Source organism: Narcine bancroftii, chromosome 12 (genome assembly GCF_036971445.1).
Source record: "Narcine bancroftii isolate sNarBan1 chromosome 12, sNarBan1.hap1, whole genome shotgun sequence".
Lineage (NCBI taxonomy): Eukaryota > Metazoa > Chordata > Chondrichthyes > Torpediniformes > Narcinidae > Narcine > Narcine bancroftii.
In genome coordinates, this window is record NC_091480.1 from 35,402,754 (window position 1) to 35,416,629 (window position 13,876).

General features: G+C 45.2%; 1 protein-coding gene and 1 long non-coding RNA gene across 5 annotated transcripts in view; one reads left to right on the forward strand and one right to left on the reverse strand.

Annotated features, from left to right (window-relative positions):
• Positions 1–1,425: 1,425 nt before the first annotated feature.
• The window catches only part of LOC138747486 (carbohydrate sulfotransferase 12-like), a 34,450-nt gene continuing 21,999 nt past the window's right edge, over positions 1,426–13,876 (forward strand). For 2 of the 3 annotated variants that reach the window (XM_069906748.1, XM_069906750.1), the window contains exon 1: positions 1,426–1,642. The gene's annotated coding sequence lies outside the window, so the exon portion shown is untranslated. Of the gene's footprint in view, positions 1,643–2,650; positions 2,849–13,876 lie in introns of all 3 variants that reach the window. The other variant, XM_069906749.1, reaches the window with a different exon arrangement.
• Positions 8,879–13,876, reverse strand: part of LOC138747487 (uncharacterized) — a 49,569-nt gene continuing 44,571 nt past the window's right edge. For both annotated transcript variants that reach the window (XR_011347514.1, XR_011347513.1), the window contains exon 3: positions 8,879–9,027. This is a non-coding gene — a long non-coding RNA (uncharacterized lncRNA). The remainder of the gene's footprint in view (positions 9,028–13,876) is intronic.

Consider the following 13,876-nt stretch of genomic DNA (forward strand, 5'->3'; position numbering starts at 1 on the left):
CTTTGCCTTTTGTCAGTGAGGTGTGCTCTGCGGTCTTCTTCAAAGGACGTTGCTGCCCGCTGAACTGTGAGGCGCCAAGATGCACGGTTTGAGGCGATATCAGCCCACTGGCGGTGGTCAATGTGGCAGGCACCAAGAGATTTCTTTAGGCAGTCCTTGTACCTTTTCTTTGGTGCACCTCTGTCATGGTGGCCAGTAGAGAGCTCGCCATATAACACGATCTTGGGAAGGCGATGGTCCTCCATTCTGGAGACGTGACTTCAGCAGCGTGGACTCGATGCTGTCGACCTCTGCCATCTCGAGTACTTCGACATTAGGGATGAAAGCGCTCCAATGGATGTTGAGGATGGAGCGGAGACAACGCTGGTGGAAGCGTTCTAGGAGCCGTAGGTGGTGCCGGTAGAGGACCCATGATTCGGAGCCGAACAGGAGTGTGGGTATGACAACGGCTCTGTATACGCTTATCTTTGTGAGGTTTTTCAGTTGGTTGTTTTTCCAGACTCTTTTGTGTAGTCTTCCAAAGGCGCTATTTGCCTTGGCGAGTCTGTTGTCTATCTCATTGTCGATCCTTGCATCTGATGAAATGGTGCAGCCGAGATAGGTAAACTGGTTGACCGTTTTGAGTTTTGTGTGCCCGATGGAGATGTGGGGGGGCTGGTAGTCATGGTGGGGAGCTGGCTGATGGAGGACCTCAGTTTTCTTCAGGCTGACTTCCAGGCCAAACATTTTGGCAGTTTCCGCAAAGCAGGACGTCAAGCGCTGAAGCGCTGGCTCTGAATGGGCAACTAAAGCGGCATCGTCTGCAAAGAGTAGTTCACGGACAAGTTGCTCTTGTGTCTTGGTGTGAGCTTGCAGGCGCCTCAGATTGAAGAGACTGCCATCCGTGCGGTACCGGATGTAAACAGCGTCTTCATTGTTGGGGTCTTTCATGGCTTGGTTCAGCATCATGCTGAAGAAGATTGAAAAGAGGGTTGATGCGAGAACACAGCCTTGCTTCACGCCATTGTTAATGGAGAAGGGTTCAGAGAGCTCATTGCTGTATCTGACCCGACCTTGTTGGTTTTCGTGCAGTTGGATAATCATGTTGAGGAACTTTGGGGGACATCCGATGCGCTCTAGTATTTGCCAGAGCCCTTTCCTGCTCACGGTGTCGAAGGCTTTGGTGAGGTCAACAAAGGTGATGTAGAGTCCTTTGTTTTGTTCTCTGCACTTTTCTTGGAGCTGTCTGAGGGCAAAGACCATGTCACCAGCTGTGGTGCAGCCATTTTTTTGTATCTAATCCAGGGAGCAGCATTCATCTGCGACACCCTCTAGTGGTCAGGAGTATCACTAGCACTCGATCACCACACATCAGTCGCGCAAAGGTTATTTCTTATTGATTGCTGCACGTGACGCGACTTCCACAAGCTGCCTCGGGACACGGGCAGGGGACTGCTCTCGCGAGACTTCGCGGACTCCCAGGGGGCGGCGCCCGGGGGTGGGATGTGGCCTCGTTACCCTAACGCTCGAACAGATGCGGGAAGGGCGACCGGTTCGCTGACATGGACGTGAGGCGTGGCCGCAGCATCCTCGGCAGCTCAGCGAGCGGGAGCTGCCGCCACGTCGGGGAGAGCGGCGGGACGTCCTTCGGAGAATAGCACAGGTGGGCAGCGAGGGGTCGAGGCAAGGATGGACGCGGGGGGGAGAGAGAGAGAGCGACCGGTCCCTTCGTGGGGGGTGGGGGGGGGGGGGGAGAGGGGGAGAGTCTGGTCCCTTCGTGGAAGTGGAGTGGAGTGGAGGGGGAGGGGAAGAGAGAGACCGGTCCCTTCGGGGGAGGGAGGGAGCGAGAGAGACCGGTCCCTTCGGGGGAGGGAGGGAGCGAGAGAGACCGGTCCCTTCGGGGGAGGGAGGGAGCGAGAGAGACCGGTCCCTTCGGGGGAGGGAGGGAGCGAGAGAGACCGGTCCCTTCGGGGGAGGGAGGGAGCGAGAGAGACCGGTCCCTTCGGGGGAGGGAGGGAGCGAGAGAGACCGGTCCCTTCGGGGGAGGGAGGGAGCGAGAGAGACCGGTCCCTTCGGGGGAGGGAGGGAGCGAGAGAGACCGGTCCCTTCGGGGGAGGGAGGGAGCGAGAGAGACCGGTCCCTTCGGGGGAGGGAGGGAGCGAGAGAGACCGGTCCCTTCGGGGGAGGGAGGGAGCGAGAGAGACCGGTCCCTTCGGGGGAGGGAGGGAGCGAGAGAGACCGGTCCCTTCGGGGGAGGGAGGGAGCGAGAGAGACCGGTCCCTTCGGGGGAGGGAGGGAGCGAGAGAGACCGGTCCCTTCGGGGGAGGGAGGGAGCGAGAGAGACCGGTCCCTTCGGGGGAGGGGAGTAACAGGAGAGCTGGAAGTGTCCGGGGGTAAGGAGCGGCCTCGCGGTGGGCTCACCACGCTGCAGCCCTCCTTCCACCCCCCGGATAGCGATCTGAGTATCGGCCACGAGGTCAGGGAGCCCCGCCGGAGAGGTCCGGGGACACGACGTGGCATCAAGGCGAAGGAAAGCGCCGAGAAGAAATAAAGGGGACATTGTGAAGGCACTAATCACGGAGACGGAGCCAAGGGCTTCTTCCGCTGTCTGCACTTTCTCTCTGCAGTGGATAACAGAAGTTCCCTTTAATATATATCTGTCTATTTTTAGTTCGACCGTTAAATTGGACGGAGGCATCTGTAACGTGTAAATGCTTCTCTATTTAACGTCGGGGTCGTCTCTTGGACTGAAAGCTTCCGTGAAATGCAGCAGTTTGCTTTCCTGCGGCCCTGTCTGAATGACTCGAGACGTCTATGAAAGTTTTCCACTCTGATGGAATTTGACTCCAGTTTTAAGTATTTTTAAATGGTAATTTATCATGATTCCATCAACCCTTGCCTTTTTTTTCCTTTTTGAGGAGTTTGTGCAGTTTGACAAATTAATCCCAGAACTTTCAAATTCAGAAATGATTTGCCCATAAATAAACATTGAAAAATTATGTATTTTAGATGCTCAATATTAGTCATTTTTTTTCATTTGTTTGTTTGGTATCTTGTGCCTTTTATACTGGCAATATTAAAGAAGGCTAGAAATAGCTGCAGCAAGTTATTCGGCCAGTCCTGCATGCTTCCTCAATGCTGCTTTTGAAGGATATTTCCCTTGGCTTTTCACCTCACTGGGGAAAAAGTTCATCTTGGTTTGGAATAGCTGGCCCTTGTTTCAATACTGGGACCCTGATTCTGGATTCCCCTGCCAGAGACCATCCTCTAATATAGGTGATCGGATGCTATAGGAATGTTGGCATGTAGGCATGTATTGACTGTTTTTGTGACAGTTTAGGCTTTAGATATAAGCAGATGATTTTCTCTTAGGACCAATATTTGTGGGGAAGCCATTTTTGCAAGACATTGATGTGGTGTGAATTTAAATGCGTGACTTGTACAATGTGAGGTGTGTTGTTCCCAGTGACACTGTATTAACTTTGAAGGTAATCAAATCTAAACAGACATTTGTGTTTGAGTAACTGGCATTCGAAGCATTTGGATCATAGTTGTCATTTCAGTCCACGAGTATTAATATTTAGACAGGCCATTTCAACCCAAGAGTCCGTGCCACCCAATTTACACAACATTAACCTATACCCCGGTATGTTTTTGAACAGTGGGAGGAAAACTGAGCCCTCAGAGAAAGCCCATGCAGACAGGGGGAGAACATACAAACAGTGCAGGATTTGAGCCCCAGTCCTGATTGCTGGTACTGTAAAGGCATTGCATTATCTGCTATACCATGTCGCCCCCAGAAAGAAATACTGAGGAGCAAAAGATGGCTTTGAGGGGGTGGGGGGAGGAAAGAGATGAGAAAGAAGGACTGGAATAGTTAAACAAGATATTTTTGGACAGAATCAATATAAAATTTATAGTTCATGTACCCATTGTTTAAGTTGATAATCTGCAGATGCAGTTAAACATGCAAAATTGTGGAACTTGATCAAAGAATTCTATTGTTCCTCAAAACATGATGATTCTTAGATGTCTGGTCCAATAGAGAAGATAATGTTGCTTGTCTTTGTGAAAAGAGCCAGGACAAGTGGCACAATTATTTGGAGGAATATCTTGAAATGTCATAAAATATAGGCTATAGGAAAGGATATTGTCATTTGGAAGAAAGCTCATTTCAATAGTATGAAAACTGATCTGCCCCAAGTAACGACATGAGTTGGCCTGTTACACCTTTTAAAAATTTTCATTGATCCTTCACCTCAGCAGCATTTTTCTCCACACACCACATGTCCCTTCAGAGATCTTTCAATGGCTATAAATTTCTGGATATTAGAATCAAAGCTTACCTAGCAAAACCTCTTAATTTTTTTTTGAAGACTTTATTTAAAATTTTAAGCAAAACCTCTTAATTGAACAAAAAGACGTCAAACATGGAAATATTTCAGATGCAATCAAGAAATTCCCATGATAGAGGGGTGTTAACGTAAAGTGAAAGCCAAACTGATTACAGAATGTTCACAAGATAAATAAAACAAGGAAATGAGGCAGAAGGAGACCATTAGAAGAGACTGGCAGCAAACCTAATAGGGCAGTGAAAAACATTCCATAGAAGTGAACAGGGAAAGACTTTTAAAGCAAGAATTGAGGCTGATGAGAGCCTGAAAGAAATCGATTCTTGGAGGCAGCGGATATGATTGAGTGTTAAATTACTCCCTCTACACCATGAACAATGCTGTTGGAGTCTCAACAAAGCATCAGATTGGAGATCAGTAAAAAGGTGATTAAGGGTTGAGAAAATCATGGAGTTTGTCTCCCTGCCCTCTATTGATGATATCTATAGGTGAGAGGTGCTTAAAGAGGGCTTGATGATCATTGAAGACCCTTGCCACCCAACTCTCAGCATCTTTGAGATACTACCTTTAAGGAAGATGTGCAGGGGTATAAAAGTCATGTCTTCCAGGTTGAGAAAACTGCTTTTTCCCTTAAGCAGTGAGACTGTTGAACAATTCTTGAAATTATTTTTATATACTGTATATTTTGGCATACAAGATGGGTCCCCAATTTCGGCCTGAATTTTATGATCTTTTCGTATATCGGGTATATTAAAATTATTAATGTTACTGCTTAAAATTAAGAAACATGTAGCTGATGTAACTAAATTAGAGGAGAGATTTTAGAAAAAGATTTACAGCAAAATTCAACAGAAGTTACGAAAATATATTTAATGAAGTTACGATATAATTCAATACAAACATAAAATTTGAGAAGTTATTACAGAGAACTAGACAAAGATATGAATAAGGGGAAAGAGCTCATAAAGCATTAGCTTGGCAATTAAAAATGGAACAAGTTTCTAGAACAATAAATGCTAATTGATGAATTTTGTTATCATGGGTCATCTCTTTTTCGGGGTAGTTAGGGGTCAGTTTTAAAATATCCTGTATGTATTTTTTTAATTGTTTGTTTTAGTCATTAATTGTATGTTTCAATATATGCAAAATCATTTAATAAATAAAATTTTCAAAAAGATGTAAGAATCAGAATGTAGGAGATTGTCAAAAGAATGTGAAGAAAAATATTTTTTTATTTGGCAAGTGTTCAGGGTATAGAATATGCTCCCAGTGATATCAGTGGAGATGGGTTCAGTTGTTTTGTTCAAAGGGAGCTGGATGAATATTTGGAAGCAAATTTACAGGGCTTTGGTGACTGGAGACATTGGATTATATTAACTCCCTTCGCATTGGAGCTGGTATAGATTGGATGGAGTAAAGGAAAAATTGGAGAAGGGTTGAAAGCAGCCGAAGGCTATGATCAATGTTGGAAGCTGTAACAATGTGTTTGTCAAAAATTCTTTTAATTTAAATTGAGTTACTAGATTATTTTTCTTTTAAAACTAAAGGTCCGTTCCCACTTTTGCTATTTGTAAACTAAAATAAGGGGAGGAAGGTTGGGGGGATTTGTATGTGCATGAAGGGATTTACTAAGCCACATATGCTATTCTTCACCAAAACAGAAATGACATCAATAGCTTTGTGCCAAATTTGCATGTACACTTTCGTTTGATCTTGACCCAGAAATGTGCTGGGTTACGCAAGGGTTTTGTTCTTGATAACTGAGAATTGTCTGTGAACTATTTTGTTCAAAGTCAGAAATTAACAATTTCAGTATGGATCAATTAACATGAAAATATATTTGTTGTATTCTATGTGGATACAATAGTACAGAATCACAAAGTTGCATTGTTTTTGTTTACATGGTAAATTATCTGATATTCAAAACAGTTTTTAAGTGACTTCCCACTGTGAACTGGCAACCTGTCGTCATTCAAGCAGTAGTTTTGTTTGATTACAGCAGGGAGGTAGTAACATGTGAACCTTATTGAAGACTGGTTGTCTTTTGAATTGATAAGTTCTTACCCATATTCCATAATTGCTGTGGTGTTTGATTTTTGTAAATATTCTATCATGAAAAACTTGACACAAATTTCCCCTAATCTTTTGAAGTTGGATTTCTGCAAGTTAAGCCTTCTGTAGCCAATTGAGTACAGGTCGTCGTCGACTTCTGACGTACGTGAGTTACGTCCACCCATACATACGACTGATTTTACAAGTACATATTTTCTATTGAAAGCAGTGGTCCACGCTCCCCGTGGCAGCCAAGGTCCCCAAATTGCAACCAATTTGATTATGGCTGTAAGTCGGGGACTACCTGTACTTAATTTTTTTAAAATTGTTGTCTCCTAGGCCCTTCTGGCACCTGCTCTTCCCCACCCATACACCTGTCAACCATTTATCTTTTCTGCTGAACAGAGAAATTAGCGAGCTTTCCACCAACATGTACTACAAACCCTCTAACTCCTTGACTACACTTCCTCACACCAAGTCCCAATGCAAGGATTCCATCCTTAATTTCTCTGTCTCTGCCTCATCTGTTTCCAGACCAGATCTTTTGAAAGAATCCACCCTCACCTTCATTGCCTCCATTTTCTGCTCATCTACCTTAGCCCCCTCTGTCCCCAGACACAACAAACATAGAATCCCCCTCATCCTCACCTACCACCCAACTAGCCTTCACATTCAATATATTATCAGCTGGAATTTCCAACACTTACTCCAGGATTCCATCACCAGACATATCTTTCCTTCTCCTCCCGTCCTTCTGCAGGGACTGTGATTCCCTCATGCACTCATCCCTCCCCCTGGCACCTTCCCCTGTGGTCATATGAAGTGCAGTACTTGCACCTACATCTCTCTTACCACAGGCTGGAGCCCCAAACGGGCCTTTCACGTGAAATAACATTTGTATATCTGATGGACTTATTTTACTGAATCCGGTGCTTCCTTTGTGGCCTTCTCTACATCAGAGAGACCGAGATTTCTTCCCTGAGCACCTCCTCAGTCCACAACCATAATGACCTCCCAGCAGCCAACTATTTCATTTCTGAGTCTCATTCCAGGCTAACATGTCTGTCCATGGCCTTTTTCACTATCCCACCCTAACCACCTGCAGATTGGAAAAGCGGCACCTTAATTTCCATCTGTACACTCTCCCGCCAAATGGTATTAAATGCTAAACTTGCTTGCCTTTTCTTCCCCCCCCTTCCTGTCTTTCCAGTTCTCCCTCCCATTCCCCTTGCCTCCCCTTCATTGCTGCTGTCCCCACCCTCCCTCCCTCCTATTATCTCTTGCCTTTGCTACCCTCCCCTCCCCCTACCCTTTCGTTCAGACGCCTGCCGGCATTCTCTCATAGCTTGAGGACCTCGAGCCTGAAGCATTGATTATGTATTTCTACCTTTGATATAGAAAGGATCCCGTTTGACCTTCTGAGCTTCTCCAGAATTTTGTGTTTGTACTTCAAAGTTCATTATTTCTATTTCCCCCTTTTGGCCTCTTTTTCTAATACACATTCTGGATTCTGAACCATTGCACTTCTAATGAAACCTGTGGTACCTCTAATATACAATACAGCTTGTGTGAGAGCACAGCTGTCATGGTGAGACCTATTTGTTTTGATCCCTAGCTTGAGGCTAAACATTTTTTGCTATGGAGGTTGTCTTGGCCTATTTCCGAAACAATTGTTGGATACTAGTCATTTGTCTGTTGGAGCAAAAGTGATCCTTTGTTTCTGGTAAAATATACTAAAGAACTCATTGGGTGTTTATTATAATCAATTCATTGCTATGGATAATCAAGGATCTTTAAAATGTTCAGCTTGTGAGTGTATAGCTCTTTTGGATTGACATCTTCTCAAATTACTTTTAAAATTGAACTGAGTTAAGGGGGGGGGGGAAACAATAAAAATGGTGGTGGGGGGAATCAGATCCAAGAGAATAGCATGAAAGTTTAAATAGTTAGACCAATAGGTAACAAGTATTAAGGATCAAAACTGAAATGGTGAAAAAAAAGTTTAACATTTACTGCTTATGTAGGAGGCGAACATCACAAAGTACTTGCCTGCCTGAATAGGCACCACCTGGTAGACTGGTAGAGGAGTGTGTGGTCCTAACATTGGCCTAATAAGACATCCAAAATCCACAAAACCAGAGTAGAAATGTCATACTTGACCCTGAAGTAACCAAGATGACAAATCAATAAAATGAAAACAAAAGAAATAAGTTTTAAAAACTAGAAAGTGCTGGAAACTCAGTGGAGATCAGAGTCTGATCTTTTCTCGTTCTCATAAAAGATCATTGACATGAAAAATTGACTTTTTCACTTCACAGATGTAGTCTGACCTGCAGAGTATTTTCAGGAATTTTTTTTCTGATTTCCATCATGTTTTTTAGTTTTACAATGTATTGTTAGTGTTCATTTTGGTTTATCTAATTGTCCTTGATGCACCATCAATAATCACAAAAGACTAAAGTTGAGGTTTTTATTCAAGAGAGACGGGAACAGCCATCAACCTCATTGACTGATAAGGGAGAGTAGAATGGGGAGCATGAAAGGGGCAATGGGTAGGATCGGTCTTGGGAGGGAGGGTCCAGCTGCAGCAGTCAATCATAGCGTAACAGTGGTTCACCACATTCACCCCTCCTTTTCAAGAGTCCTGCGGGGTGAAAGGAAAAAGTTGAATCAATTATACATGTAGACATTTTACAGATTGTCAGGGGGTCACCTTTGCTGCAGCAAATGATGTGGTAATGGTTGGTGGGGGGGGGGGGGGTTGGGGCTGCTGTAGCATCCTGAGCAGCTTGTGGATTGGCCTGTCATCAATAGTTATAGTTCAAGGGGGGAGGGAAGATGGGTAAGGGAGTGACAACAGTAGCTATGAGTGGTGAGTGATCAGCTGCAGGCTCAGGAACCTGTAAGGTAGCAGTAGGGGAGAGTGTCTGTTGATGGTCAGTGGTGGCTGGAGGGGCACCTGGTGGTGCCAAATCCTGGATTGAGACCATGTCCTGGTGCCCATCAGGGAAGACAACATAGACATGCTGGGGTTAGCATGGAGGAGTCGGACCCTTTAGACCAGTGAATCAGTCTTGGATTGCTTCCGAAGCAGGACCAGTCCGGGGAGGATCGCCAGGCGGGCAGTGTTGTCCCTGATGCAGACTTCCAAGGGAAAGCAAACACCTGTTCATGAGGCTGGTTGTTAGTGGCTGTACATAAAAATGACTGGACGGAGTGGAGTGCGTCTGGGAGGTCTTCTTGCCATTGGGAGACTGGGAGGCCTCGTGACCTCAGTGCCAGGAGGATGGTTTCCAGACCGTGCCATTCTCCCTTTCCACTTGCCCATTTCCTCTAGGGTTGTAGCTGGTGGTCCTGCTCGTGGCGATGCCCCGGCCAGCAGGTACTGCGCAGCTATCACTCATGAATGAATTCCCCATGTCACTAGGGATGAAGCTGGGGTACTCCAAGAGCGAGATGATATTCTGGAGTACCCTGATAACTGTGGTGGTCGTCATGTCCAGACATGGGATGGCAAAAGGGAAACGGGAATATTTATCGATGATTGTAAGGAAGTAGACATTCTGGTTGGGATCCCTTAAAATCAATGTTTAGGCACTCGAAGGGGTGGATAGCCTTGATCAGGTGCACCTTGTATTGTCGGTAGAATTGTGGTTTCCATTCGGCACTGACCTGGCAGTTTTTAGTCATTGTCTGGACTTCCACAACAGGGTATGGTAGGTTCCAAGCTTTAAAATGGAAAAACTTAGTCCCTCCAGGGTGGCAAAGGTTATTATTGAGGGTCTGCAGCCTATCCATTTGAACACTAGCGCAAGTCCCATGGGATGGAGCGTTTGGGGATTCATTAAATTTGCCAGGCTGGTCAAGGTTATTGCAGTTGTAAGTATTTCTCCACCTGAGGATCTTATCGTTCTTGGTTTTTTTTTTGCCCCTTTGCTTATTATTAAATATGAACGTTACCACTTGCTGATCTTTGGGGGGTTAATTGTTTTCAGGCAAGGTAATGCTTACAGTGGTGTACTGCCTCCACGATGACCTGGGCCGCCTCAACAGAGGAGAGGAGGACTTTCAGGGCCCTGGATGGTGCGTGAGAAAAAGGTAATGGGTCTGCCCGCTTGGTTGAGTGTAGCAGCCAGGGCAAACTTGGACGCATCTCTCTTCACTTGAAATGATGTGAATTTGTCTATGGCGTGCAAGGTTGACTTGGCAATGTTGTCCTTGATATGGGCCCCTGCCAGTGGGGTAACTTGGTGGCTTTGAGCAATGGGTGAATCTTGTCCACATGGTGGGGACCCATTGAGTGTAATATGAGAAGAACCCGAGGCACCACTTAAGTGCTTTGAGAGTATGTGGGAGAGGTAGCTCCAGCAACGGACACATGGGATTGGGGCCAATGATGTCATTCTCGACCAAACAGCTGAGGATGACTAGTTGACCTTGTTATAGGTAAGGTTCAAGAGTTTTGCTATGTGGACGAATTAGCGGAGATTTGCTTTGTGACCTTGCAGATAGTGGCCACAGGTGGTCATGTTATCAAGGTATGGGAAGATGACCCGCAGCTTATATGAGGTCCTTCTCCTGCTGGAAGACAGGGACCCTGTTGATGATACCTAAAGGAACCCAGAGGAAGTGGTAGAGGCTTTGAATGCAGTATACTGGCGGTCTTCTGTGCAGATCGGGTGCTGGTGATGCACCGACTTCAGGTCAATCATGGAGAATACCCGATATTGTGCGGTCTGATGACCGTATTGGATATGTGGGGAAGGGGGTACACATCAAGCTGTGTGTACTGGTTTATGTATTCTTTCCACCTTGTTAACCACAATCACCTGGCCCCTTCAAGGGCTATTGCTGGCCTCTGGTGTCCTTGTCCAACAAGTGCTGAACCTCCAACTTAATGACTGCCTTGTCTTCTGCACAGTACCATCTACTCCTGGTGGCCACCCAATTGCAGTCAGGGGTGAAGTTGGAAAGCAGTTGAGGGTGGTCGACCCTGAGAGTAGAGAGGCCACAGGTTGTATGCAAGGGGCCATCTGAATTGTTTGTTGCAAACGGTGAGGGGGGTGGGGGAAATGGGGCCCATTGAATTTCAATATAATTTTCTGGAGTTGGCACTGAAACTCTAGCCCCAATAGCAGTTGTAGCATGACAAATATCCTGAAATGTTTGTAAACTATGCCTCCAACAGTCAGGGTCATAACACATAGATGGCTGCTCTATGTGATTTGGACATGAGTGATGTCTTGTGTTTGGCGGACCATACTTTAAGAGGTGGGCACTTAGCAGTATCGGGGTGACTCTCCACACACAGTGCTGCTAGTTTTTGCAGATGGTTTGGACTGGCATAATATCCCTTTTTCCTGCACCTAACACATACCGCCACCTTGGTAGGGCAGTGTTTCCTCAGGTGATTAACCTCTCCGCAGACATGGCGATTGGGGTCACCACCCACAATGGCAGTTGAAGTCAGGTCACTAGAGGATTTTGATGTTGTGAGCTCATGGTGCAGGACGATTCCCCCGCCCCAGGATAACGGCACCTATGGCGACCAAGAGTAATTGTATGAGTTATGGAGGGCCATCCCCCAATCTCTGTCATCTCAACTGCCCTCTGTAGATCCGGTAACCTTTGTTCAAGGAGTCTCTGGCATATGTACCCAGAGCGAATGTCGGCCACCTATGCATTCTTGATGAGGTCCTCAGGATTCTGGGCGACCAACATGGCCTTACAGTCACATACTCTGCATAGGTTCCAGAGGGCCCACAGGTACTTGGTGCTTGACTCACTGGGTCGCTGCTTTCTGGTGGCCAGGAGGTGCGTGCGTAGGCCTCGTTTACTTTCTTGCGATACTGGACCTTCAGAGTCTCCATGGCCGCTGGGTACAAGCTGACATCACTGATCATTAGGAATACTTAGGATCTGACTTGTGAAAAGAGAACTCTCAATGGGTTAACATCCATGGTGATGAAATCAGCAGGTCCCCAGGAAGTCTTCAAAAAAAGGGTAGCCAAATGTGTTCATGGCATCAGGCGATCAAGGGTCGATGTTGAGCTTCTCTGGTTTCAGATACTGTTCCTTTTTTATTGAAAAATTATAGTTAATAAAATTGATTCACCATTAATAATCACAACAGACTGAAGTTGTGAATCTGATGGGCTTTTTTTATTCACTGTAGACGGGAACAGCAGTCAACCTCATTGACTGATCAAGGCAGAGTGGAATGGAGAGCATGAAAAGGTCTATGGGTAAGATCGGTCTAGGGAGGTGTGTGCAGCCGGCAGCAGCCAACAGTGGTTTACCACCGTCCTAAACCTAGCACTGTTGTCAAATCTAGGGTTGCTAAATGAAATCGTTAAATAAGGACATTCTTTCTTTAAGAAGATACTTTGTGCCATTCTGCTGAGATTTGTAGCAGCAATAATAATTATCTGCTGGTCCTCAGGAAGAAGTTCAGCACTGCTACTGGCAGCCACTCAAATTGCAATGTAGTTGAGGGAACGGGTACAAATAGAGCAAGAAATTTGGATTGGCAGGGAAACTTGGTGGCTTTGTGCACATGCCTCACCTGATCTGGTGCCATTGTGCACATGGATTGAGTTCTGTGATTGACTGCAGTTAGATTAAGAGTTTTTAAGTAAAAACACACAATGGTGGAGAAACTCAGCAGGTCAAACAGAGCCCTTTATATAGCGAAGGTCAAAATACGTTTTGGGCTTGAGCCCTTCATCAAGAATTGCCCAATTTTCTGTCGGTGATCAAAGAAACTGAAGGTATTGGAAATTAAATAAAAACAAACTGCTGGAAAAACTCAACTGATGGGCCTCGAACTGAAAAGTTGTCATTTTAAATTACATTTTAAATAAACAAGGTTTAATTCTCCTTCTCTTCCTTACCAGGGATTACAAAATGGAGCCCACATGATTTTGCCAGGAATTGATGCATTTTTGATTTTATTTGAGTAGGGGTACTAGTGTAGGGGAGCAGATGACACTCTTCCTTTATTTGTCACATTTTGTCAACCACACCCTTTGGTAACAAAGTTCGCTTTGTGTCAGTTGACACTTCCTGTAAGCGACTGAAACAGTTTCCTAACTGAAAGCATTATTCTGAAGTTATGGATTATTACCACTTTCAAATCAGCTATATGGATTTATTTACATAATGTCAATTCATTTTGTGGCGTTTTGTTCTGTGCTTCTATCTTGCTGAATACTTGGCGGACACCTTGTTTAAAATGTATTTTGATTAATCTCTCCTATATGAGATTTTTTGATTTTTAAGAAGATAAAAAACTAAATTCAATGGGGGATGTTGTGATTTTTTTTTCTGGATGTCCAAAAATAAGTCCGGAACCGCGGAGAATTCTTCGGAAAGGTTTAAGCCTTTATTTGCAAACAAAAGCTGAGATAAACCGAAGCCTGGGCTCTGAAATGCCTGTTGCTATGGGACACTGCCTTTTTTTTATATTATAGTCCTGACTTAATCACATTTCT